This window comes from Arachis stenosperma, chromosome 3, assembly GCF_014773155.1.
Source record: "Arachis stenosperma cultivar V10309 chromosome 3, arast.V10309.gnm1.PFL2, whole genome shotgun sequence".
Classification (NCBI taxonomy): Eukaryota; Viridiplantae; Streptophyta; class Magnoliopsida; order Fabales; family Fabaceae; genus Arachis; species Arachis stenosperma.
Genome location: NC_080379.1, coordinates 104,221,463 through 104,246,718, shown reverse-complemented (window position 1 = coordinate 104,246,718; position 25,256 = coordinate 104,221,463). Strand labels below are relative to the sequence as shown.

Below are 25,256 nucleotides of genomic sequence, written 5' to 3'. Positions count from 1 at the left end.
CCACTCCTCCTCAATGTACAATTCGAACTCTATCTCACTAAGTTCGAATTCTTCTACCTCTTCCTTCTATTTTTCTGTTCCTCTGACACCTCAAGGGATCTCTATACTGTGACATAGAGGATTCCACATTTTTTTGCTCTCTTCTCTTTCATATGAGCAGGAGCAAAGACAAAAGCATTCTTGTTGAGGCTGACCCTGAACCTGAAAGGACCTTGAAGCGAAAGCTAAGAGAAGCTAAGGCACAACTCTCTGTAGAGGACCTAACAGAAATCTTCAAAGAAGAAGAACCCATGGCAGCCGAAAACAACAACAATGCCAACAATGCAAGGAAGGTGCTGGGTGACTTTACTGCACCTACTCCCGACTTCTATAGAAGAAGCATCTCTATCCCTGCCATTGAACCAAACAACTTTGAGCTTAAGCCTCAATTAGTTACTCTAATGCAACAGAATTGCAAGTTCCATGGACTTCCATTGGAAGATCCTCATCAGTTCTTAGCTGAATTCTTGCAAATCTGTGACACTGTCAAGACTAATGGGGTTGACCCTGAGGTCTACAGACTTATGCTATTCCCTTTTGCTGTAAGAGACAGAGCTAGGATATGGTTGGACTCACAACCTAAAGAAAGCCTGAACTCTTGGGAAAAGCTAGTCAATGCCTTCTTGGCAAAGTTCTTTCCACCTCAAAAATTGAGTAAGCTTAGAGTGGAAGTCCAAACCTTCAGACAGAAGGAAGGAGAATCCCTCTATGAAGCTTGGGAAAGATACAAACAATTGATCAGAAAATGTCCTTCTGACATGCTTTCTGAATGGAGCATCATAGGTATTTTCTATGATGGACTCTCTGAACTATCCAAGATGTCTTTGGATAGCTCTGCTGGAGGATCTCTTCATCTGAAGAAGACGCCTACAGAAGCTTAAGAACTAATTGAGATTGTTGCAAATAACCAATTCATGTACACTTCTGAAAGGAATCTTGTGAACAATGGGACAAATCAGAAGAAAGGTGTTCTTGAGATTGATACTCTGAATGCCATATTGGCTCAAAACAAAATATTGACTCAGCAAGTCAATTTGATTTCTCAAAGTCTGTCTGGAATGTAAAATGCACCAAGCAGTACTAAGGATGCTTCATCTGAAGAAGAAGCTTATGATCCTGAGAACCCTTCAATGGAAGAGGTGAATTACATGGGAGAACCCTATGGAAACACCTATAATTCTTCATGGAGAAATCATCCAAATCTCTCATGGAAGGATCAACAGAGACCTCAACAAGGTTTCAACAACAATAATGGTGGAAGAAACAGGTTTAGCAATAGCAAGCCTTTTCCATCATCTTTTCAGCAACAGACAGAGAATTCTAAGCAGAACCACTCTGACTTAGCAACCATGGTCTCTGATCTAATCAAAACCACTCAAAGTTTCATGACTGAAACAAGGTCCTCCATTAGGAACTTGGAGGCACAAGTGGGACAGCTGAGCAAGAGAATTACTGAACTCCCTCCTAGTACTCTTCCAAGCAATACAGAAGAGAATCCAAAAGGAGAGTGCAAGGCCATCAACATGGCCGAATTTGGAGAGGAGGAAGAGGCAGTGAACGCCACTGAGGAAGACCTCAATGGGCCTCCACTGGCCTCCAATGAGTTCCCTAATGAGGAACCATGGGAATCTGAGGCTCACACTGAGACCATAGAGATTCCATTAGATTTACTTCTGCCATTCATGAGCTCTGATGAGTATTCTTCCTCTGAAGAGGATGAGTATGTCACTGAAGAGCAAGTTGCTAAATACCTTGGAGCAATCATGAAGCTACATGACAAGTTATTTGGTAATGAGACTTGGGAGGATGAATCCCCTTTGCTCACCAAAGAACTGGATGACTTGTCTAGGAAGAAATTACCTCAAAAGAGACAAGATCCTGGGAAGTTTTCAATAACTTGTACCATAGGCACCATGACCTTCAAGAAGGCTCTGTGTGACCTAGGGCCAAGTGTGAACCTCATGCCTCTCTCTGTAATGGAGAAGCTAGGGATCTTTGAGGTACAAGCTGCAAGAATCTCACTAGAGATGGCAGACAATTCAAAGAAAACAAGCTTATGGACTTGTAGAGGATGTTTTGGTAAAGATTGAAGACCATTACATCCCTGCTGATTTCATAGTCCTAGAGACTGGGAAGTGCATGGATGAATCCATCATCCTTGGCAGACCCTTCCTAGCCATAGCAAAGGCTGTGATTGATGTTGACAGAGGAGAATTGATCATTCAAGTGAATGAAGAATCCCTTGTGTTTAAGGCTCAGGGATATCCCTCTGTCACCATGGAGAGGAAGCATGAAGAGCTTCTCTCAAAACAGAGTCAAACAGAGCCCCCAAAGTCAAACTCTAAGTTTGGTGTTGGGAGGCCACAACCAAATTCTAAGTTTGGTGTTGAACCCCCACATTCAAACTCTAAGTTTGGTGTTGGGAGGTTCCAACATTGCTCTGAGCATCTGTGAGGCTCCATGAGAGCCCTCTGTCAAGCTACTGACATTAAAGAAGCGCTTGTTGGGAGGCAACCCAATGTTATATTTTATCTATTTTTCTTTGTTATTTTATGATTTTTGTAGGTTGATGATCATGAGAAGTCACAAAATCAATTGAAAAAGTAGAAACAGAATGAAAAACAGAAAGAAAAACAGCACACCCTGGAGGAGAACTTGCTGGCGTTTAAACGCCAGTGAAGTTAGCAAATGGGTGTTTAACGCCCAGTCTGGCACCATTCTGGGCGTTTAACGCCAGAAAGAGGCACCAGACTGGCGTTAAACGCCAGAAGAGGGCAAGAAGCTGGCGTTAAACGCCAGAAATGGGCACCAGCCCGGCGTTTAACGCCAGAATTGGCAAAAGGGTGCATTTTTGCACGCCACTTGGTGCAGGGTTGAATTTTCCTTGACACCTCAAGATCTGTGGACCCCACAGGATCCCCACCTAACCCACCACCCTCTCTCTTCTTCACCCATTCACCAATCACCTCAACCACTCTTCCCCAAAAACCCCTCACCTATCAAATCCCATCTTTCTCTTCACCACTCACATCCATCCTTCATAAAACCCCACCTACCTCACCATTCAAAATTCAAACCACTTTAACACCCAAACCCACCCATAATGGCCGAACCCTACCCCTCTCTTCACCCTTATATAAACCCATCTTCACTCCTTCATTTTCACACACCCTAAACACTACTTCTCCCTCTTTTGGCCGAACCACAAAGCCACCTCCATCTCCTCCATTTCTTCTTCTTCTACTCTCTTCTTTCTTCTTTTGCTCGAGGACGAGCAAACCTTTTAAGTTTGGTGTGGTAAAAGCATTGCTTTTTGTTTTTCCATAACCATTTATGGCATCCAAGGCCGGAGAAACCTCTAGAAAGAGGAAAGGGAAGGCAAAAGCTTCCACCTCCGAGTCATGGGAGATGGAGAGATTCATCTCAAGGGTGCATCAAGACCACTTCTATGAAGTTGTGGCCTTGAAGAAGGTGATCCCCGAGGTCCCTTTCAAACTCAAAAAGAGTGAATATCCGGAGATCCGACATGAGATTAGAAGAAGAGGTTGGGAAGTTCTTACCAACCCCATTCAACAAGTCGGAATCTTAATGGTTCAAGAGTTCTATGCCAATGCATGGATCACCAAGAACCATGATCAAAGTGTGAACCCGGACCCAAAGAATTGGCTTACAATGGTTCGGGGGAAATACTTAGATTTTAGTCCAGAAAATGTAAGGTTGGCATTTAACTTGCCCATGATGCAAGGAGATGAACACCCTTACACTAGAAGGGTCAACTTCGATCAAAGGTTGGAGCAAGTCCTCACTGACATTTGTGAAGAGGGCGCCCAATGGAAGAGAGATTCAAGAGGGAAGCCGGTTCAACTGAGAAGGCACGACCTCAAGCCCATGGCTAGAGGATGGTTGGAGTTTATCCAATGCTCAATCATTCCCACTAGCAACCGGTCTGAAGTTACTCTAGACCGGGCCATCATGATCCATAGCATCATGATTGGAGAAGAAGTAGAAGTTCATGAGGTTATAGCCCAAGAACTCTATAAGGTGGCGGACAAGTCCTCTACCTTGGCAAGGTTAGCCTTTCCTCATCTCATTTGTCACCTCTGTTATTCAGTTAGAGTGGACATAGAAGGAGACATCCTCATTGATGAGGACAAGCCCATCACTAAGAAAAGGATGGAGCAAACAAGAGATCCCACTCATCATGAAATCCCTGAGATACCTCAAGGGATGCACTTTCCTCCACAAAACTATTAGGAGCAAATCAACACCTCCCTAGGAGAATTGAGTTCCAACATGGGACAACTAAGGGTGGACCAAGAACATTCCATCCTCCTCCATGAAATTAGAGAAGATCAAAGAATCATGAGAGAGGAGCAACAAAGACAAGGAAGAGACATTGAGGAGCTCAAGCACTCCATAAGATCTTCAAGAGGAAGAACAAGCCGCCATCACTAAGGTGGACCCGTTCTTTAATTTCCTTGTTCTTTATTTTCCTGTTTTTCGAAAAATCATGCTTATGTTTATCTATGTTTGTGCCTTGTGATCATTAGTCTCTTAGTGTCTATGCCTTAAAGTTATGAATGTCCTATGAATCCATCACCTTTCTTGAATGAAAAATGTTCTTAATTGAAAAAGAGAAGAATTGCATGAATTTTGAATTTTATAACAGATTAATTATTTTGATGTGGTGGCAATACTTTTGTTCTCTGAATGTATGCTTAAACAGTGCATATGTCTTTTGAATTTGTTGTTCATGAATGTTAAAATTGTTGGCTCTTGAAAGAATGATGAAAAAGGAGACATGTTACTGAGGATCTGAAAAATCATAAAAATGATTCTTGAAGCAAGAAAAAGCAGTGAATACAAAAAAAAAAGAATAGAAAAAGAACGAAAAAAAAAGAAAGAGAAAAAAAAGGGGAGAAAGAGAAAAAGAAAGAAATAAAGTTGTGATCCAAGGCAAAAAGAGTGTGCTTAAGAACCCTGGACACCTCTAATTGAGGACTCTAGAATTGTGGGTAGAATTGTGCATTCAGCACCAATCCAGCACCACTCCAGCACAACAATGGGTTGTGCACCCTTTTACGTCGAAATCCAGGGCACGCGGCCGCGTGGGGCATGCGATCGCGTGGAAGGCCAGGAATCCCATGTGACGCGGATGCGTCGGTGACACGGTCGTGTGGGATGATTTGTGCCATTGGCACGCTGATGAGCGGATAATTTGTACGCTTTTTGGCATTATTTTTAGTATGTTTTTAGTAGATTTAGTTAGTTTTTAATATATTTTTATTAGTTTTTAGCTAAAATTCACTTTTTTGGACTTTACTATGAGTTTGTGTGTTTTTCTGTGATTTCAGGTATTTTCTGGCTGAAATTGAGGGACTTGAGCAAAAATCTGATTCAGAGACTGGAAAGGACTGCAGATGCTGTTGGATTCTGACCTCCCTGCACTCGAAGTGGATTTTCTGGAGGTACAAAAGCCCAATTGGCGCGCGCTCAACGGCGTTGGAAAGTAGACATCCTGGGCTTTCCAGCAATGTATAATAGTCCATACTTTGCCCAAGATTTGATGGCCCAAACCGGCATTCCAAATCAGCTCAAAACTACCCGGCGTTAAACGCCGGAACTGGCACAAGAATGGGAGTTAAACGCCCAAACTGGCACAAAAGCTGGCGTTTAACTCCAAGAGGAGTTTCTACACGAAAATGCTTCAATGTTCAGCCCAAGCACACACCAAGTGGGCCCGGAAAGTGGATTTTTATGTCATTTACTCACCTTTGTAATTCTTAAGCTATTAGTTCCCTATAAATAGGACCTTTTGCTATTGTATTTAGATATCTGGGTAGCTATCTTTGAGTAGTTTTATGCTATCTTAGATCATTGGGAGGCTGGCCATTCGGCCATGCCTAGACCTTGTTCTTATGTATTTTTAACGGTGGAGTTTCTACACACCATAGATTAAGGTGTGGAGCTCTGCTGTACCTTGAGTATTAATACAATTACTATTGTTCTTCTATTCAATTCGGCTTGTTCTTGTTCCAAGATATCACTTGTTCTTCAACTTGATGAATGTGATGATCCGTGACACTCATCATCATTCTCACCTATGAACGTGTGACTGTCAATCACCTCCGTTCTACCTTAGATTGGGTGGATATCTCTTGGGTTCTTTAACCGGAATCTTCGTGGTATAAGCTAGAATTGATGACTGCATTCAAGAGAATCCGGAAGGTCTAAACCTTGTCTGTGGTATTCTGAGTAGGATTCAATGATTGAATGACTGTGACGAGCTTCAAACTCGCGATTGTGGGGCGTTAGTGACAGACTTAAAAGAATCACTGGATTCTATTCCGACATGATCGAGAACCAATAGTTGGATAGCCGTGCCGTGACAGAGTGCGTTGAACATTTCCACTGAGAGGACGGGACTGTAGCCATTGACAACGGTGATGCCCAACATACAGCTTGCCATGGAAAGGAGAAGAAGGATTGGATGAAGACAGTAGGAAAGCAGAGAGACGGAAGGGACAAAGCATCTCCATTCGCTTATCTGAAGTTCACACCAATGAATTGCATAAATATCTCTATCTTTATCTTTATGTTTTATTCATATATCCTCCGTAACCATTTGAGTCTGCCTGACTGAGATTTACAAGGTGACCATAGCTTGCTTCATACCAACAATCTCCGTGGGATCGACCCTTACTCGCGTAAGGTTTATTACTTGGACGACCCAGTGCACTTGCTGGTTAGTTGTGCGAAATTGTGTTTATGCCATGGTATTGAACACCAAGTTTTTGGATTCATTACCGGGGATTATTTGAGTTGTGAAAAGTAGTGATCACAATTTCATGCACCACACGTCTCCAGCCACGCTCCGGCGTGACTCTCTGTACGTTTTTTCTTTTCTCACCTCTTCTTGCGACGCGGACGCGTCGTGGATGCGGTCGCATCACGCAGCTCTTGTTTTTTTTATATAAAATGCGAATGCAGATGCATGAAGGTGCTAATAAAGAGAAGAGTTATTGACTAGGAAAAACTAAAGATAGAAAGAAAAGAACGATCATACCATGGTGGGTTATCTCCCACCTAGCACTTTGCTTTAACGTCCGTAAGTTGGACACTCCAGTAGCTCAATCTTCTGGCCAGTGGGGATCTTCTAAGAGGAAGATCTCAAGCTCCTTATTTTTCTGCAGCTTCTCTCCATGGTACAGCTTTAGACGTTGTCCATTAACCTTAATAAGTTCAGAGTGTGAAGGGTGGCTTAGGTGATAAACTCCGTATGGTTTGGCCTTCTCTACTCTGTATAGACCTTCCCATCTCGATCTCAACTTGCCTGGCATGAGTCTTAGTCAAGATTTGTAAAGGAGGACTAAATCCCTAGGGTGGAACTCTTTCCTTCTAATGTGCTGATCATGTACAGTCTTCATCGTTTCATTGTATATTCTTGAGTTCTCATAAGCTTCTAGGCGAAGGCTCTCCAGTTCTTGCAGTTGCAACTTCCTTTCAGCTCCAGCTTGCTCAATTCCCATGTTGCACTCCTTGACTGCCCAAAAGGCTCTGTGCTCTACTTCAACTGGGAGATGACAAGCTTTTCCATAAACTAAGCGGAAAGGGCTCATTCCAATGGGTGTTTTGTATGCTGTTCTGTATGCCCATAGTGCATCTTGCAGCCTGGTGCTCCAGTCTTTTCTATGAGGTTTGACTATCTTCTGCAAGATACGCTTTATCTCTCTGTTTGACACCTCGGCTTGCCCATTGGTATGAGGATGGTATGCTGTTGCAACCTTATGAATTATCCCATGCTTCTTCATCAATCCTGTTAGTCTCCTGTTACAGAAATGGGTACCTTGATCGCTCACGATTGCTCGTGGTGATCCAAAGCGGCAAATAATATGGTTTCTCACAAAGGAAACAACAGTGTTAGCATCATCAGTGCGGGTGGGATATGCTTCCACCCACTTGGAAACATAATCCACAGCTAACACTATATAAAATTGACCATTAGAATTTGGGAACGGACCCATGAAGTCAATGCCCCAAACATAAAAAATTTCACAAAATAGCATAAATTGTTGAGGCATCTCATCCCTTCTGGATATATTACCAAATTTCTGGCATGGAAGACAAGATCTACAAAACTCAGCAGCGTCTCTAAAAAGAGTAGGCCACCAGAATCCACAGTCTAAGATCTTTCTAGCTGTTCTTTGAGGGCCAAAATGTCCTCCACTCTCAGATGAGTGACAGGCCTCCAAAATTGACTGGAATTCTGATTGAGGTACACAACGTCTAATTACCTGATCAGCACCACATCTCCACAAATATGGGTCATCCCATATATAATATTTAGACTCGCTTTTCAATTTGTCCCTTTGATGCTTAGAAAAATGTGGAGGAAATGTGCGGCTAACTAGATAATTAGCTACAGGTGCGTACCAAGGTGCTACCTCAGATACTGCTTGCAGGTTATCAAATGGAAAATTATCATCTATAGGAATAGAATCATCCTTAATGTGCTCAAGGCGACTCAAGTGGTCTGCCACTAGATTCTGATTACCACTTCTATCCTTTATTTCTAAATCAAATTCTTGTAAAAGCAATATCCAACGTATGAGCCTTGGTTTGGACTCCTTTTTAGCTAATAGATACTTCAAAGCTGCATGGTCCGAATACACTACTACTCTAGTACCAAGTAGATAAGCTCGGAATATATCCAGAGCAAAAACAATAGCAAGAAGCTCTTTCTCAGTAGTAGTATAATTGGAGTGGGCAGCGTCTAAAGTTTTAGACGCATAAGCAATAACAAAAGGATCCTTACCTTCACGCTGAGCCAGCGCTGCTCCTACTGCATGGTTGGAAGCATCGCACATGATTTCAAATGGCTGGCTTCGTTTTGGTCCTCTCACAATGGGAGTTTGAGTCAGGTTGGTCTTCAGCTTATCGAACGCTTGCTTACAATTCTCACTGAACTCAAACTCAATATCCTTCTACAACAATCTGGATAAGGGAAGTGCTACCTTACTGAAGTCCTTAATAAATCTCCTGTAAAAACCTGCATGGCCAAGGAACGAACGGACTTCCCTCACAGAGGAGGGGTAAGGTAAACTAGAAATAACATTCACCTTTGCTGGGTCTACAGAAATACCAGTGTTAGATACAACATGTCCTAATACAATCCCTTATTTAACCATAAAATGACATTTTTCAAAATTTAATACAAGGTTTGTATTGACACATCTATCTAATACTCTAGATAATCCATCTAAGCAAAGGCTAAAAGAATCACCATAAACGCTAAAATCATCCATAAAAACTTTCATACAGTCCTCAATGAGATCAGAAAAAAGACTCATCATGCACCTCTGAAAAGTAGCTGGTGCATTGCACAAGCCAAAGGGCATTCTCTTGTAAGCATAAGTCCCAAAAGGACATGTAAAAGTAGTCTTTTCCTGATCCTCAGGAGCTATATGAATCTGGAAATAACCTGTGTAACCATCTAAAAAGCAATAATGTGATTTACCTGACAGGCGATCCAGCATTTGATCAATGAATAGAAGAGGGTAGTGATCCTTGCGAGTAGCTTGGTTGAGACGCCTGTAATCAATGCAGACTCTCCAAGCGTTCTGTACTCTGGTCGCTATGAGCTCTCCATGCTCGTTCTTCACTGTAGTGACTCCAGACTTCTTGGGCACCACTTGTACTGGGCTAACCCATTCACTGTCTGAAATGTGATAAATGATACCCGCTTCCAATAGTCTGGTCACTTCCTTTTTGACAACTTCCAAAATAGTGGGATTCAGTCTTCTCTGGGGTTGGTGGACAGGTCTTGCTCCTTCCTCTAAAAATATTCTGTGCTCACATACTTGAGGGCTGATGCCTACGATGTCTGCCAAACTCCACCCAATTGCTTTCTTGTGCTTCCTCAGCACATTAAGTAACTGCTCTTCCTGTTCAGGAGTGAGATCCTGTGCAATAATAACTGGAAACTTCTGCCCTTCTTCAATATAAGTGTATTTGAGATGTGGAAGGAGAGGTTTCAACTCAATCTTTTGGTCATGGGCAGGCTCTGGATTGTCTGGAGCTTGTGAAAATCCAGAAGTGTCCTTATTGTTAGCTAATAGAGTCCTTACACTTGGACTTTGTTCTGTGTACTTTTCTTCCAGCTCTTCCTGGTGAATTTCAGCTACAGTTTCATCAATGACATCACACTGGAAGATGGAATGATCTTCTAGAAGGTTGTTTATGACTCCATTCAAATTGAAGATTACTATTTGGCCATCTATTTTAAAAGAATATGTTCCTGAAAATGCATCTAATTTGAATCTTGATGTCTTCAGGAATGGTCTGCCAAGTAGGATTGATGATGGCTTATCTGAGTCATTATTGGGCATCTCCAAGATATAGAAATTAGTGGGAAATGTGAGCCCTTTAATGTTCAATAAAACATCTTCAGCAACTCCAGCTACTGTAATAATGCTTTTATCTGCCAATACAAAATGAGCTACCGACCTTTTTAAGGGAGGGAGCTGATAAACCCCAATTTGACGGTTTATCTTGTATTGAATTTAGAGTATTTTGTAGACCTTTTCTCACATTTACCCAATGAATTAGCATGGTTTTGTATATTCTCCTTTAATTGTGCTTAAGAGTGAAAACATGCTTTTTAGGTCTTAAAATAAATAAATTTAATTCACCTTGATTCCATTAGATGCCTTGATATGTTTGTTAAGTGATTTAAGGTTTAGGAGACAAAGATTGGATCAAGGGAATGAAGAAAGAAAGCATGAAAAGTTGGAGAACTCATGAAGAAATGAAAGAACCGAAAAGCTGTCAAGCCGACCTCTTCGCACTTAAATGACCATAACTTGAGCTACAGAGGTCCAAATGATGCGGTTCTAGTTGGGTTGGAAAGCTAACATCCGGGGCTTCGAAACGATATAAGATTTGCCATAATTGCATCGCGCATAGGGGCGCGCATGCGCACGGTACACGGACGCGCCGATGGTGGCACATGACCCACTTAATGCAACACGTGGCCAGCGATTTTAGAAGCCTTGTGGGCCCAATCCAACTCATTTCTGATGCTATTTAAGCCAAGGATTGAAGGGAGAATCAACATACTTTACATACTTTTAATCATTAGTTCATTTCCACTTATTAGGATTAGTTAAAAGTAGTTTCTAGAGAAAGAAGCTCTCACTTCTCTCTAGAATTAGGATTAGGATTAGGTTTAGTTCTTAGATCTAGGTTTTAATCTTTGCTTTCTTCTACTTCTACCTCTCAATTCTTTGTTGCTACATTCATCTTCTTCTACTCTTTTGTTGTAATTTCCTTTATGTTGTTCTTATATTTTGTTGTAGATCTAGTATTGTTCCTTCTACATTCTTCCAATTCAATAACAGGTAATTCATACTAAATGTGTCTTCTTTGCTTTTCTATTGTTGATCTCTTGTTTTTGTAGTTGTAGATTCCTTTAATTCTTTCATTTAATAATGTTTACTTCTATTGCACTTTATGTGTTTGTTGAAATGTCTCTTTTAGTTTTAGTGTAGATTTTGTTCCTCTTGGCCTAGGTAGAGTAATTAGTGACACTTGAGTTATCTAATTCCTTTGTTGATTGATAATTGGAGAGATTGCTAATTGATTTGGAGTGCACTAAAGCTAGTCTTTCCTTGGGAGTTGGCTAAGACTTGTGGCTCAAGTCAATTCATCCACTTGACTTTCCTTTATTTAGTAAGGGTTAACTAAGTGGTAGCAATGAACAATTCTCATCACAATCGAGAAGGATAACTAGGATAGGACTTCTAGTTTTCATACCTTGCCAAGAGCCTTTTATAGTTGTTAGTTTATTTTCATTGCCATTTACTTTTCATGCTTCTTATCCAAAACCCCAAAATAACTCATAACCAATAACAAGACATTTTATTGTAATTCCTAGGGAGAACGACCCGAGGTTTGAATACTTCGGTTTATAAAATTAGGGGTTTGTTACTTGTGACAAACAATCTTTTGTATGAAAGGATTATTGTTGGTTTAGAAACTATACTTGCAACGAGAATTCATTTGTAAAATTCTATACCATCAAAAATCCAATCATCAGGAGCCTTAAAACATCATATACAGATAAAGGCATAATACTAACACATGCTCCCAAATCACACATGCAATCATAAATTACTACACCACCAATAGTACAACTAACTATACAAGGACCTGGGTCACTACATTTTTCAGGTAAACTTCCCATTAAAGCAGATATGGAACTTCCTAAAGGAATAGTTTCTAATTCATTAATTTTGTCCTTATGTATACATAAATATTTTAGAAACTTTGCATATTTAGGTACCTGTTGAATGACATCAAAAAGGGGAACAGTTACCTCAACCTTTTTGAAGATTTCTACCATCTTGGGGTCAGGTTTCAACTGCTTCCTGGGCTTCCTTGCAAGTTGTGGAAATGGAATGGGAGTGGTATTTTCTGCAGTGTCTGCGCCTTTTGGTGCTTTCTCCTGTGATTGAGCTTCTTCTCTCTCAGCTATGTCCTGTATGTCCTCTTTCTCTTTAACATCTTCAGCTGAGGCGTGTTCTGGTAGGCTTGACTCCTCCTGACTTTTCTCCTGCAGTGTGGTTCCAGACCTTAGGGTGATGGCATTAATACCACCATTTGGGTTGGGGAATGGTTGAGAGGGGAGTCCACCAGAGCTTGAAGACTGGTTACTAGAATTTTGCATTGATCCCATCTGTGAGACAAGAGTTTGTAAAGTAAAAGCGAAAGTATTCAGAGTTGCTTTAATACTATCTTCCATAGCCTGATGTCTCTGATCAATGGCTTGTAGTAAGTCAGCATTATGAGATGAAGAGATGCTAGTGGTTTGAGAGATTTGTTGAGGGGCTTGAGGTTGTCTTAAATGAGGTGCTCTGTAAGGTTGATTCTGCTGCCTGTTGTTATTGTTATTCTACCTCTGATTTCTATTGTTATCTCTGCCTCCTCTGTTAGAATTGTCCCTCCAACCCAGGTTAGAATTGTCTCTCCAGCCTTGGTTGGAATTATCCTGCCATCCTTGGTTATAGTTGCCACCTTGATTGTACCCTTGATTGGGGCGGTCATAAAAGCTGTGAGTGGCTGCTACAATATTGTCTTCTGGTTGGAGCTGCGAACACTCATCGGTATAGTGACTATAATCTGCACAGATGCCGCACACTCTTTGTGGGACTAACTGCTGGCTGTGCTGTGGTGGAGAAGGCTGAACTTGCTGAGGTTGTTGTTGATTCAGTTGCATCTGTTTCAGCAAGTTAGTAATTTTACATAGATTCTGGGCTATAGCGGTAGTCTCTGTATTAGTGGATACCTCCGCAACAACTCTTGACTGACTTTGTCTCTGCTTATGATTCCTAGTAGAGTCAGCTAAGTCTCTGATCAACTGTCATGCTTCGTCCGTAGTCTTGTGATTTTTCATAGAACCATTGCAAGCACCTTCCAGTGTGGTCCTATCTTGAGGTCTCATACCCTGTGTAAAGTAACCGAGTAAGACTATCTTGTCAATCATACGATGGGGACATGCATTTCGAAGTGTATTGAAGCGTTCCAAGTATTCATAGAGGGTCTCAGATTCGTCCTGGACAATCATAGACATGTCCTTTCTTAGCTTATCAGCAACTTCAGCTGGAAAAAATTTATCCAGAAATTCTCTCCTAAGTGTATCCCAGTCGGAAATAGTTTCTCTGGGCTGAGTGTAGTACCACTCTCTTGCCTTTCCTTCCAGAGAAAACGGGAAGGCCTTTAATAGAATAGAGATTTCATTAGCTCCATCACGTTTAACAGTAGAGCAAGCGGTCTGGAAATCCCTGAGATGCTTGATAGGCTCTTGAGCAGGTAAGCCATGAAATTTGGGCATCAAGTTGAGTAGCGAAGATTTTATTTCAAAATCTACAGCTACTGCTGGGTGGTGCGCCTGGAATGGTTGGAGCGTAAAATCAGGGGCTCCTTCCTCCGGGATGGTGACTCTTCTGGGTGCTGCCATGTCACCTGCACGTAAATGAACTGAATCAGTAGAAAGTGGGGTTGTTTCTTTCTTAAATGACGGTTCAGGTTCGTCCTCAAAGAGGAGTCGCCTACACCTAGCTCGCCTTATATGTGAAAGAGTTCTTTCAATTTCAGGGTCAAATACTGGCAAGCTTGGATCAGGAAGCGAACGCGTCATTTAACGAAAGAAACGTGCAGTTCATAGTGATAAAATGAAAAAGAAAAAAATTGCAATAGAAATAAATACCAATCAATAAATTAACACACTGTTGCAACTCCCCGGCAACGGCGCCAAAAATTGATGCAGCGAAATTTGGTGAATTAAAAATTATTAAAATGTGTACGTTGCAAGTTAAGATCTTAACTCACCAGAAATCCACTTATCAATTTAGAAATATGTCACAGAAATTCAAATTTTAAATACTGGGAGTATGAATCCCAGGTCGTCTCCCAACGAGTTGCAGAAAGGTGTTCTATTTTATTAATCAGATGTTTTCAAAAAGGTTTGAGTTGAATAACAAAAAATTAAATTGATGAATTTGAATAATGTAAATAAAAGCCTTGACTGGGAGTTGATTAGTTGGAATCCCTATTATAGTTGGAATGCTCTCAAGATTAATTGATAATTAAAAGTTATTCTGTTTTGTTATCCTTTACTAGGCAAAGGAAAATCAAACAGGTTGGAATGCTACGTCTGTTCACAAATTGCAACCCACTTAATTAAAAGGGATTGGTGTTAGTGACTAGAAAGCAAGCCAACAGTAAACCCAATTACAATCTTTCTTTCAAGCCTTCCAACTCAATTGGTTCCTTTCAATCAACTCCCCATCAAGTTAGGGAACTACTCGCTCATTGTGAATACAAAATTCATGACATATGAGAAGAAATTAAAGAAAGACATTGTAAATAGAAATCAAAAAATAATCCAATTAAAATAAGAATAATCCTTATATTGAATAAATCCTAATAATATTCCAATGGTAAAATTAACAAAGCAAAGGACATGGAAGAGTAAAGCCAAGTAAAGAAAACGAACTAGAATGACGAAATCTTCATGAGGTAATAACTCTTCTCAATATCCCAATGCAAAAGTAGTAGAAAAATAATATCCTAAGAGTACCAATCGTGTAGAGAAAAAACCTAGAGGAGGAGTAAAACTAGATCTAAAAACTCAAAACTGTGTAGAATGAATGTTGTTCCTCGTTTATGCATGTTCTCTGGCTCTAGTCTGCTGTTCTGGCCAAGAACTGGGTCAAAACAGGGCCCAAAATCACCCCCAGCAGAATTTGCAGATTATGCAGATCGCGCGAGTCACGTGATCGCGTCGTCCACGCGGACACGTCATTTGCGTTCTTCCGTGCCACGCGTTTGTGTCATCCACGCCTCCGCGTCACTTGTGCTTTTCCTTTCCACGCGGTCGCGTGAGCCATGCGGCCGCGTCACTTCTCGCTGGTTGTCTCCTCAATTTCTTGTGTTCCTTCCATTTTCGCTAGCTTCCCTTCCAATCTCCAACTCATTCATGCCCTATAAAGCCTGAAACACTTAACACACAGATCACGGCATCGAATGGGATAAAGGAGAACTAAAATGCATAATAAAAAGTCTCTAGGAAGCAGTTTTCAACCATGTAATAATTCCAGGAAGGAAATATAAATGCATGCTAAATTAATGAATAAGTGGGTAAGGATCATGATAAAACCACATAATTATACACAATATAAACCATAAAATAGTGGTTTATCAGTGTATCAATTGGGTCATACTCCAAAGGGCAAATTCAAGTAGGGGTGGCACTTGAACTTCTTCCTGCAGCCCCCAACCTTCAACCAAGCCCACTCCAACTCTCATTCAAGCCACAATTGTCAACCAATCAAGGCCACAAGAAGTATCTAGAATAGTTTAGTGATGTCAGTGCATCTTGGCTAGTTTTACTAGCCATTTTTTGTATGCTTTAGGTTGGTTTTATGCATTTTCTTAGGAAATAAGAAAGTATTTAGTTGAAAATGCATTCATACCAGGATTCAAGCAAACATTGTGAATTTTGAATGATTTCATGAGAATTATGCATGAATTGAATGATAAAATGGATGATGCATAATCTCATGATTAAGAGCAAGACTTTGATGCACTTTGTTTGATTGATTTCAGGTAACAAGAAGCAGAGAAGAGCCACGTTAGTGCCACTAACATGGATACTAACGTGGAAGAAAGGAGAAGCCCCAACGTTAGTGGGAACGTTAACGGCATTAACTTTGAAGGAGGAGAGCATGGAAAGTTAGTGGCCACATTAACGCCACTAACTTTGGCGAACCAAAAAAGGCCCACGTTAGTGGCCACATTAACACCACTAACGTGGGCATTAATGTAGAAGAAGGGGGGGTTTTGTAGCGTTAGTGACAAAGGTGAGTGTCACTAACGCCCTTGAGCCTTGGCATGCCTAGGTTAAGGGCCACGTTAGTTACACTAACGTGGACCATTAATGTGGGAAATAGGGACAAGAAGCAGCGTTATTGGAAAAAGTGAGTGCCAATAACGCTAGCGAAGCACTAAGAGCCTACGTTAAGGGCCACGTTAGTTACAAGCCCACTCTAACTCTCATTCAAGCCACAATTGTCAACCAATCAAGGCCACAAGAAGCATCTAGAATAGTTTATTTTCATTTCATTGTAATTTGATTTTAATTTCATTTAAGTTTGTAATTTAGGAGAGCCTATATAAAGGCCTTAGTTTCATAGAATTAGGGAGCTATCTATTAGGCTGGACACATTTGGAGGAGTGAGTCTTCGGACCCTCTTTCCCACCATTCTCTTCTCCTCTTCCATTTTCTTACTTGTAAATATGTTAGTTACGAATTACTAACTCTTTCCATTGGGAAAGAGAGCTCTATTGTTATTTGATGGATTGATTATTTTTATTCTTATTCTTCTCTTCATCTCTCTTTGATTTACTAGAAAAGATTTCGTTCTGCATTCTAGCATTCAATTATCTTGGAAAAGAGACTGAATGCAAAATGGGTTTCATGGGAACCTTGGAAAAGAAAACATGAAACCATGCTAGAAATCTCTTCTCACACTTGAGTAGGATCGGGTTTTGGTGTTTGGATACGGTGACATATAATCCTCCCTCTACTTGGACCTATGAGGATGTGTGGTATAATCAGGGAACAAGCTTCATCTCTTCTCATGAGGAATTAGACCAAGGAATTGGCTATTGATCAAGATTTGAGAGATTGAGTAACTAAGGAATTGGGGCTCAATCAATCATGATTGCCAAGAGGTCAATGAGTTGCATGATTGAAGATGAGATGAAATCAATTAATCCAGAGAGTGCAATATATTTTGATCCCAATGTTTATTTTATCTTTCTTTCTTTTATTTACTTTGTGGTTATTCACATTTTCTGCACTTTACATTTCCAGCACTTTACTTTCTTGTACTTTACTTTCCTTGCCATTTACTTTCTTGAACTTTATTGCTTTCCTTTACTTTCATGTCATTTACTTTTCTTGTTGCGTATCACTCAAAATTGAATCGTCTAACTAGGATAATTAATCAACTATTGATTGCTTAATCCAACTAATCTATGTGGATACGATCCCACTCTATTGTGGGTTATTACTTGACGACAATTTGGTGCGCTTGCCAAAGAACGGATTCATTACATGTGGGTAGTGAATTCCGGGTCATCAATACTTCATAACCAATGACAAGAACATTTTATTGCAATTCCTAGGGAGAACGACCCAATGTTTGAATACTTCGGTTTATATTTTTAAGGGTTTGTTACTTGTGACAACCAAATTTTTGTATGAAAGGATTATTGTTGGTTCAGAAACTATACTTGCAATGAGAATTTATTGTGAAATTCTAGACCACACAAAAGTCCGATCATCAACGCCGAATACTTCTCAATATCAACCGGAAAAGGATTGTCCAGGTGTCTAAAGGGGGCGTGCTCCTCTTTATTATACACCTCCTCCAAAGCTTCTTTTTCAACCGGCTTCTCAGTAACTTATGCCTCTGCACTTGCCACTTGATCACTTATCAAGGTGATGGCCTTGCACTCCTCCCTTAAAGTTGGAATTGGGGTGCTAGGAAGCGTATTGGTGGTCCTCTTATCAATTTCAGCAACCTTGGTGGCTAATTGTTCCATATGAACCTCTAAGTTCCGAAGTGAAACTCTGGTTTCTTGCATGAAACTAAGACTACTCTTGGAGAGCTCTAAAACAATAGACACCAAGTCAGAAGCATTTTGAGGTGGATACAGTGCTTGCTGTGGTTGCGAGGGATGGGATTGCCAGTTGTTCAAATTATTTTGATTAAAACTGCCTGAGGATTATTGAAATTCTGCGGCCTCTGAGGTTGTTCCCCCCATCCAAAGTTTAGGTGATTTCTCCACCCCTGATTAAAGGACTTGGAATATGCATCATCATTGAGGTTTCTAGGAGTATTCCTCATAAAATTAATATGTTCATGAGGGAATTGAGCTTAATCATAAGTCTCACCTTGGGTGAAGCCACCACTCATGTTATAAGAAACATCTTGAGGAGTATTTTGAGTATTAACAGCTGTAGCTTGCATCCCACTCAAGTGTTGAGTAATAAGACTTATTTGTTGATACAAAGCTTGTTCTAAGCACGAAGAGCTTCTACGGCATCCACTTCCATAATTCCTCTCTTTACTATAGTCCTCTCAGAAGAGTATAAATATTTGTTGTTAGCAAGCATCTCAATAAGCTTGTTGGCCTCCTCAAGTGTCTTTTTCATGTTTAAGGAGCCACCTGCAGAATTATCAAGAGATATCTTGCCATGTCAGAGAGTCCTTTATAGAAGATGTCTACCTTGACCCAATCTGAAAATATATTAGGAGGGCGTTTCCTGAGCATCAGCTTATACCTCTTCCAAGCATCATAGAGGGACTCACTCTCTCCTTGCCTAAAGGTTTGAACATATGTCCTCAGCTTAGTCAATCTCTGTGGGGGAAAGAACTTGTTCAGAAACTTGTTGAACACCTTGTCCCAAGTATCCAAGCTCTCTTTGGGCTAAGTATCAAGCCACTGTTTGGCTCTATCCCTCACAGCAAATGGGAAGAGCCTTAGCTTATAGATTTCAGGATCCACTCCATTAGTACACAATATCACAGATATGCAGGAAGTTTGAGATGAATAGATTAGGATCTTCATGCGGGAGTCGATGAAACTGGTAAGTTTGTTGCACAAAACTGGTCAAGTGTGACTTAAACTCAAAATTGTCTGCTCTAATGGGAGGCATAGCAATACTGCGTCCATAAAGGTCAGGAATGGGGGCGGTGTATGAACTGAGGGTCCTTCTGGATTGCTCATTACCATTCGGGTCCATAGTGAACTCTCCTTGTTCCTACACACAAAAATAGAAAACCAAAGAAAATGGGAGTCTCTATGTCAAAGTATAGAGAGCTCCCAGTGAGATATCCTAAAGAGTAATAATTAAAATAAATTAAAGCAAGCAATTAAATACTAAATTTTTTTAAAATAACAAGAAAAATATACTAATAATTTGAAAACTAAGAGGTCAGTATACAAAAATTTCGAAAATAAAAAGGAAAAAGAATGTTGAAGGGACACCAAACATAAAACCAAAAATTAAAAGAAAATAAATAGAGCAAAATTAAAAAATTAAGGGAAAATAAATAAAATTAAAAATAAAAAATTAAAAGGAAACATAAATAAACAAAACTAATAAGAAAAAAAATACCTAATCTAAGCAACCAAAAAATTAGTAGTTGTCAATCACAAATAATCTCCGGCAATGGCGCCAAAAACTTGGTGCGGATTTTTGGAATATCCACAACTTAACCGGCAAGTGCACCGGGTCATCCAAGTAATACCTCAGGTGAGTGAGGGTCGATCCCACGAGGATTGTCGGACTGAGCAAGCAATGGTTATCCTATTGGACGTAGTCAGGAAAACAAAACAAAGATTTATTGTTGTTGTAAATGCATAAAAATAATAAACAATTAAGAAAAGCAATAAACAGTTTGGTGTGAGATCAATAAAAGAAAACAGTTAAGGTCTTGGAGATGTTTACTTTTTCCAGATTAAAATGTCTTACCAACTGTTTTAACAATGAATGATTCATTCTATGTCAAATCATAAGTGTCTAAACCTTAATCTCTCAGCGATTTAGCCTCCTCAAACCTTCATCAACTGCCACTCTCATGGTCACTTAACTTAGATTAGAGGGTGAAGTTCAGAAAACTAGTTTATATCACGAAGGCCCTAACCACCCCCAAACCGGCTGAATAGATGTTGCTTATCCCCATCGGTTTGTGTAATTAGCCGTCTAAGACGAGTGCTTTCAAGCTGTAATTCAAGCGAGATAACTCTCTCGAAAATCACAAGAACTCATGCAGAAAAGGGTCATACTCTCGTTTCACCCAGTTCATAAGATTAAGAACAAAATTAATCCTTAAAATTAAATCAAACATAAATTAAAATAGAAGAATAATAATCTTAATTCATGAAAATAAATGGAGCTCCTAACCTTAACCAGGAGGTTTAGTTGCACATAACTTACAGAGAAAACAAGATTCGAAAAAGTGCAGAAGGAAGAAGATCCCAGATACAAGTGATCTTTTTCTTTAAACACTAACCTAATAATAAATTCTAACCCTAAAAGATATTATTTGTAATAAAAATTACAAAAAGAAAATAAAATAAAACTATTAAGTGCTAAATGCGGGTAGTTGATGGCGTTTAACGCCAGTTGGGACGTTAAACACCCAAAGAGGAGTGTCAACATTCGGATTCTGGCTCCCCTGCTGGTGCTAAATGCCAATTTAGGCGTTTAGCACCCTGGGGGGAGTTCTGGTGCTGGTTCTGTCCTTGTTGGGCACTAAACTCCAAGTTTAGCATTTAGCGCCAGATTTGGCAGTGATTCCAGAAGAAAAGCATAGACTATTATATATCGTTGGAAAGAACTGGAAGTTCGCTTTCCAACGTCATTAGAACCGTATCAATTAAATCTTTTTAACTCAAGTTATACTCGTTAGAATGGAAGGAATTTAAGGTTGATAGCATCTACTTTCTTCCTTTATTTTTGCATAAAACTCTATCAAATTTGCCCGAATTTCACCTGAAATTATAAAACACCAAAACAACTCAAAATAGCATCCAAAGAGAATTTTTGCACTAAAATATAATAAAACTTAATAAAATATAATAAAAAATAACTAGAAAATGTTAGGAAAAGGGTATAAGATGCTCACACATCAACATGCGGAGCATATTTTTGGATTACTTCGAAGAGAGTCGTAATTCCAGAGGTGAAATTTGAACTAAAATCGAACGGGTACCCAAAAATTTGATTCTAAATTGAGAAGCGGGGTTGGCAGTTTCTTTGTAACACACACATTGATGTTGGGCAACTGATGGTAAAAAGGTTTTATGGCACTACATGGATCACTTATAAGGATGTCCATGGAGTAAATGAGAAAAATGATCAGAGCTTTGTAAGAGGGAAAGTCCTTGATCTCAGTCCAAGGTGTGTCCGACAAGCCCTCCAATTGCCACCCCCGAGCACACCAATAATAGCTACAGTGAGAGGATGAGCAGAGACAGGAGGTATGATCAAGTGCTTGCAGAAATTTGCCTCCCAGAATCTCAATGGAGAATGGCTTCGGATGGTAGACCGAACCAACTAAAGAGTAGCGACCTCATTCCACTAGCAAGGGGATGGTTAGATTTTATCCGAAGGTCTATCCTTCCGACTAAAAACCGATCGGCGTGCACTGTGGACCGAGCCATACTGATCCACTGTATCATGAAAGGAGAGTATGTGGGGTTACATGACATAATTTCACATTAGATATACAGTATTGCCTCCAATCCCTCATCAAATGCCAAGTTAGCATTTTCACATCTCATTTACCATCTCTTTGACACTACTAAAGTGAAAGTGGAGAATAATTTTCCTATTACGGTTAAGAGGTCAATCTCCAAGAAGACTATGGAGTATGTGAGAAAATATCAAAGAGTTCAGAAAAGAGATCAGGCTGAGGAGGAGGCTCAGTAGGACCAGCCTCCCATACCTCAAGGGTAATACTTTCCAACTCAGGAGTACTGGTAGCAGCTAACATCCTCTCTTGAGAAGATGAAGATGAACTAGGACAGTCACGACATCCTTCTTCATCAGATCATGGCTGAATAAGAAATCCAATGCCATGAGCTTCTTCAAATAAGACAATATATAGGGCGACTAAGAGGACTATATGGAGCACAGCCTGAAGAGAGAGATACACATCATGATGGCTAAGGTTGTTCAGTTCCTTTTCCAATTTCTATTTCCCTTCTTCTAATATTTTGTTAATTTCCTATTTTTCTGTTTGATTTATATGTCCTTTGCATGAGTCTTAGTAATTCCTAGTCTTCCTAGCTTAGTTTAATTAAGTTTCAATTCAGGAATGTCTCATGTATCACTATCTGAGCTTGAATTCAAAAACAAAAAAGAAAAGAGAAGCAAGAGAAAAGTGGTGTAATGCATGAGCAGTTGAGTTTAAATTTACAATTGTCTTGTCAAAATTATATGTCGATGTATTTATCTGTAATTTTGAATGCATGCTTGATCTTGGAATAAAGGACGTTAATTCATGAAGAACAGGAATTTAGAGAAGTATTATGAATTCTCTAAATTACACAAGAAATTGATCCTTGAAACAAAAGAAATAACAAGAAAATGAAAATAAAAGCAAGGCCCAAGGCTCTGAGCATCAATGGCTAGAAAGGTTAAAATTGATTAAAGCTCAAAGAGTTGTTCTCCTAGCCATGTGGTTGTGGTATGCATGTGTCAAGAAATTCTTCAGACAGAATACTTAGAGTCAAAGCCAAGTGCAATCAAAGAGTATGCCAAAGGCTCTGAGCACCACTAACTGAGAAAAATCAATAGAAAATCAAGAACTTAAAGAGTTCCTGATTATGTGTTTGTGGTATTTCTGTGTCAAGGAAAGCCTGAGAAAAAATATTTAGCGTCACGGCTAGGCTCAAGGGGCAAAGCACCAAATAAAAGAAATGGTGTGTTCAAGGATTCATTGGAAGTTAAAAGAGGAAGAATTCATAATATTATCCGGATTTCAATTCTGAATGACTTTGGCATTCCTAAACTCCCAAGGGACAATGAGGTGTCAAAACTATTCAGGACTACAGTGTTGTTGACCCCATTCAAAAGGCAGACAGGAGCTTGATTGAAAGCTCAGCTCTTAGGCAAACCCGCATCTCAGGTTTCTCTTATTTAAGTTGTATGAGGGCAAGCAACAATTCAAGTTTAGTGTTGTGATGCGTGAGCATCTTTTTTATCTTTCCTTAGTGATTTACATGCGGATTTGTTGAATTATTTTAAGATTTTGGTGTTTTAAGCCACCATGAATGCTATTTTGAGTTGTTTTGCAATTTGATTTGTTACAGATAGCATTCGAGTGAGTTTGGCAGAGTTCAAAAAGAAGAAAAGCTTCAAATTCAAGGCTGCCAGGGTGGCGCGAAACGCCACCTCATCAACGTTTGGCGCTAGAACACAGAAAGCTCACTTTTGCCTCTGCCATGGTGGCGAAAAATTTCACGACCCGGCGTTTGGCACTAGAGACCCCGTAAAGCGTGAAAAATTGCTGCCCAGGTGGCACCAAACACCACCAGCCCACATTTGGCGCTAGTAGTGCAAACCAAAGTGGTTCCCACATGAATCAGCACTAAATCTCTTCCTCTAATTTGATTTTTTTAATCAATTTTGAATTAAAAAGAGAAAAGAGAAGATATCTTGACTTAGGGCTTTTTTTTCTCATCATCCGCACTTTTACATTTTTCTCTACTAGGGTTTCTCAACCACATGAGCAACTAAACCTCCTTTGTTAAGGTTAGGAGATCTGTATTTTAATAGATTAATACTATTGTCATTTCACTCTTAATCAATGCACTGTGTTATATTCAAGGATTAATTTCGTTCTTCATCCTAGGGATCAGAGTATATTGAAAGATAACTCTTTTCTAATTGAATTCTTGTTGAATCTTAAAAAAGTTAAATCACTTGAATAACAGCTTGAAATTAATTCCTCACAACTCTCTAATTACCTAAATTTAATGTGATATGTGACATATAATCATCTTATCTTTAGGTACTTAGGGTTTGTGTGACTCATAAACTAGAACTAGAATTAATCCTTTAATTTAAATTAAGTGACCAAAAAATTGGCAGATTATTAGAATAAATCAAAATAAATCAGTAACTTTATATTTGCATATATTTAATGAGTCCCATGAAACGAGTACCTATGTTCCGTCGCCATTCATTTTACGTGGTGCGGGTAGTGATATTTTACGGGTTTCCATCTATAAAAGTAAGAAACTCATGATTGATGATGGGATAACAGCAAAAAAACATATAAATAACATAGCATAGGAGTCAGTTTCATGCACTAAATTCATAAAAGGTGATGTGTGAATTGTGAAATATAAATAAAGTAAGCAGAGTGGATTGATAGAAAATATAACTTTTTTTAAAAAAAATCCATATGTACATTCAATGCATTAAAAAATGTATACAATTTTATTCTCTTAACCAACAATTTTATTTTAATAACCATTTTGGAATATATTTTTTTAACTTTTTAGTACTATATTTCTATTAATTTAAATAAATTTGTAATTTTTGTAAATATAATGGATTTTGATTTTAATCCCTATAAAATTTTTCATTATTTTAACTCCAAAAGTTATGTTTTATCATAGCATTGGCTTATTATTCTTTTTATTGAAGCATGAACTATATATTTGTTGCTAATATTTGGTTCGAATTCAATGAATGATGATTGGATTGAATGAAGCTGAGAAATTGGGGATCCCAACTTCACCACCTTACTTCTCGATACTGTCCAAGTCCCGCACAACAAGAATGTGTCTTTTTCGGGTGGTGTTAGCTTTGCCTCTGAAATTTCTTTAAGTTTATTCAATCTTTCTTATTACTTTGTTTAATTGTTTTTTTTTTCTCCCTTTGTTTACCCTGTTCATACATTGTTATATGTTGAAAATAACGGAATGTAGCTAAAAGTGGGGCCAATTAAATATTAGATTTAAGGATCTAAATTGACCCAATCAAAACTAAATTTGCGGTGAGCGTGGATCCAACACGCGACCTTCAAATCTTCAGTCTGACGCTCTCCCAACTGAGCTATCTCCGC

At 39.4% G+C, this 25,256-nt stretch overlaps 2 non-coding genes across 2 annotated transcripts; both read right to left on the bottom strand.

Moving 5' to 3' along the window:
* Positions 1-695: 695 nt before the first annotated feature.
* LOC130971492 (small nucleolar RNA R71) lies at positions 696-803 on the bottom strand. The gene has a single exon (XR_009082708.1). It is a non-coding gene; the product is annotated as a small nucleolar RNA R71 (small nucleolar RNA).
* A 24,380-nt stretch (positions 804-25,183) lies between these two features.
* Positions 25,184-25,256, bottom strand: TRNAF-GAA (transfer RNA phenylalanine (anticodon GAA)). The gene has a single exon. It is a non-coding gene; the product is annotated as a tRNA-Phe (tRNA).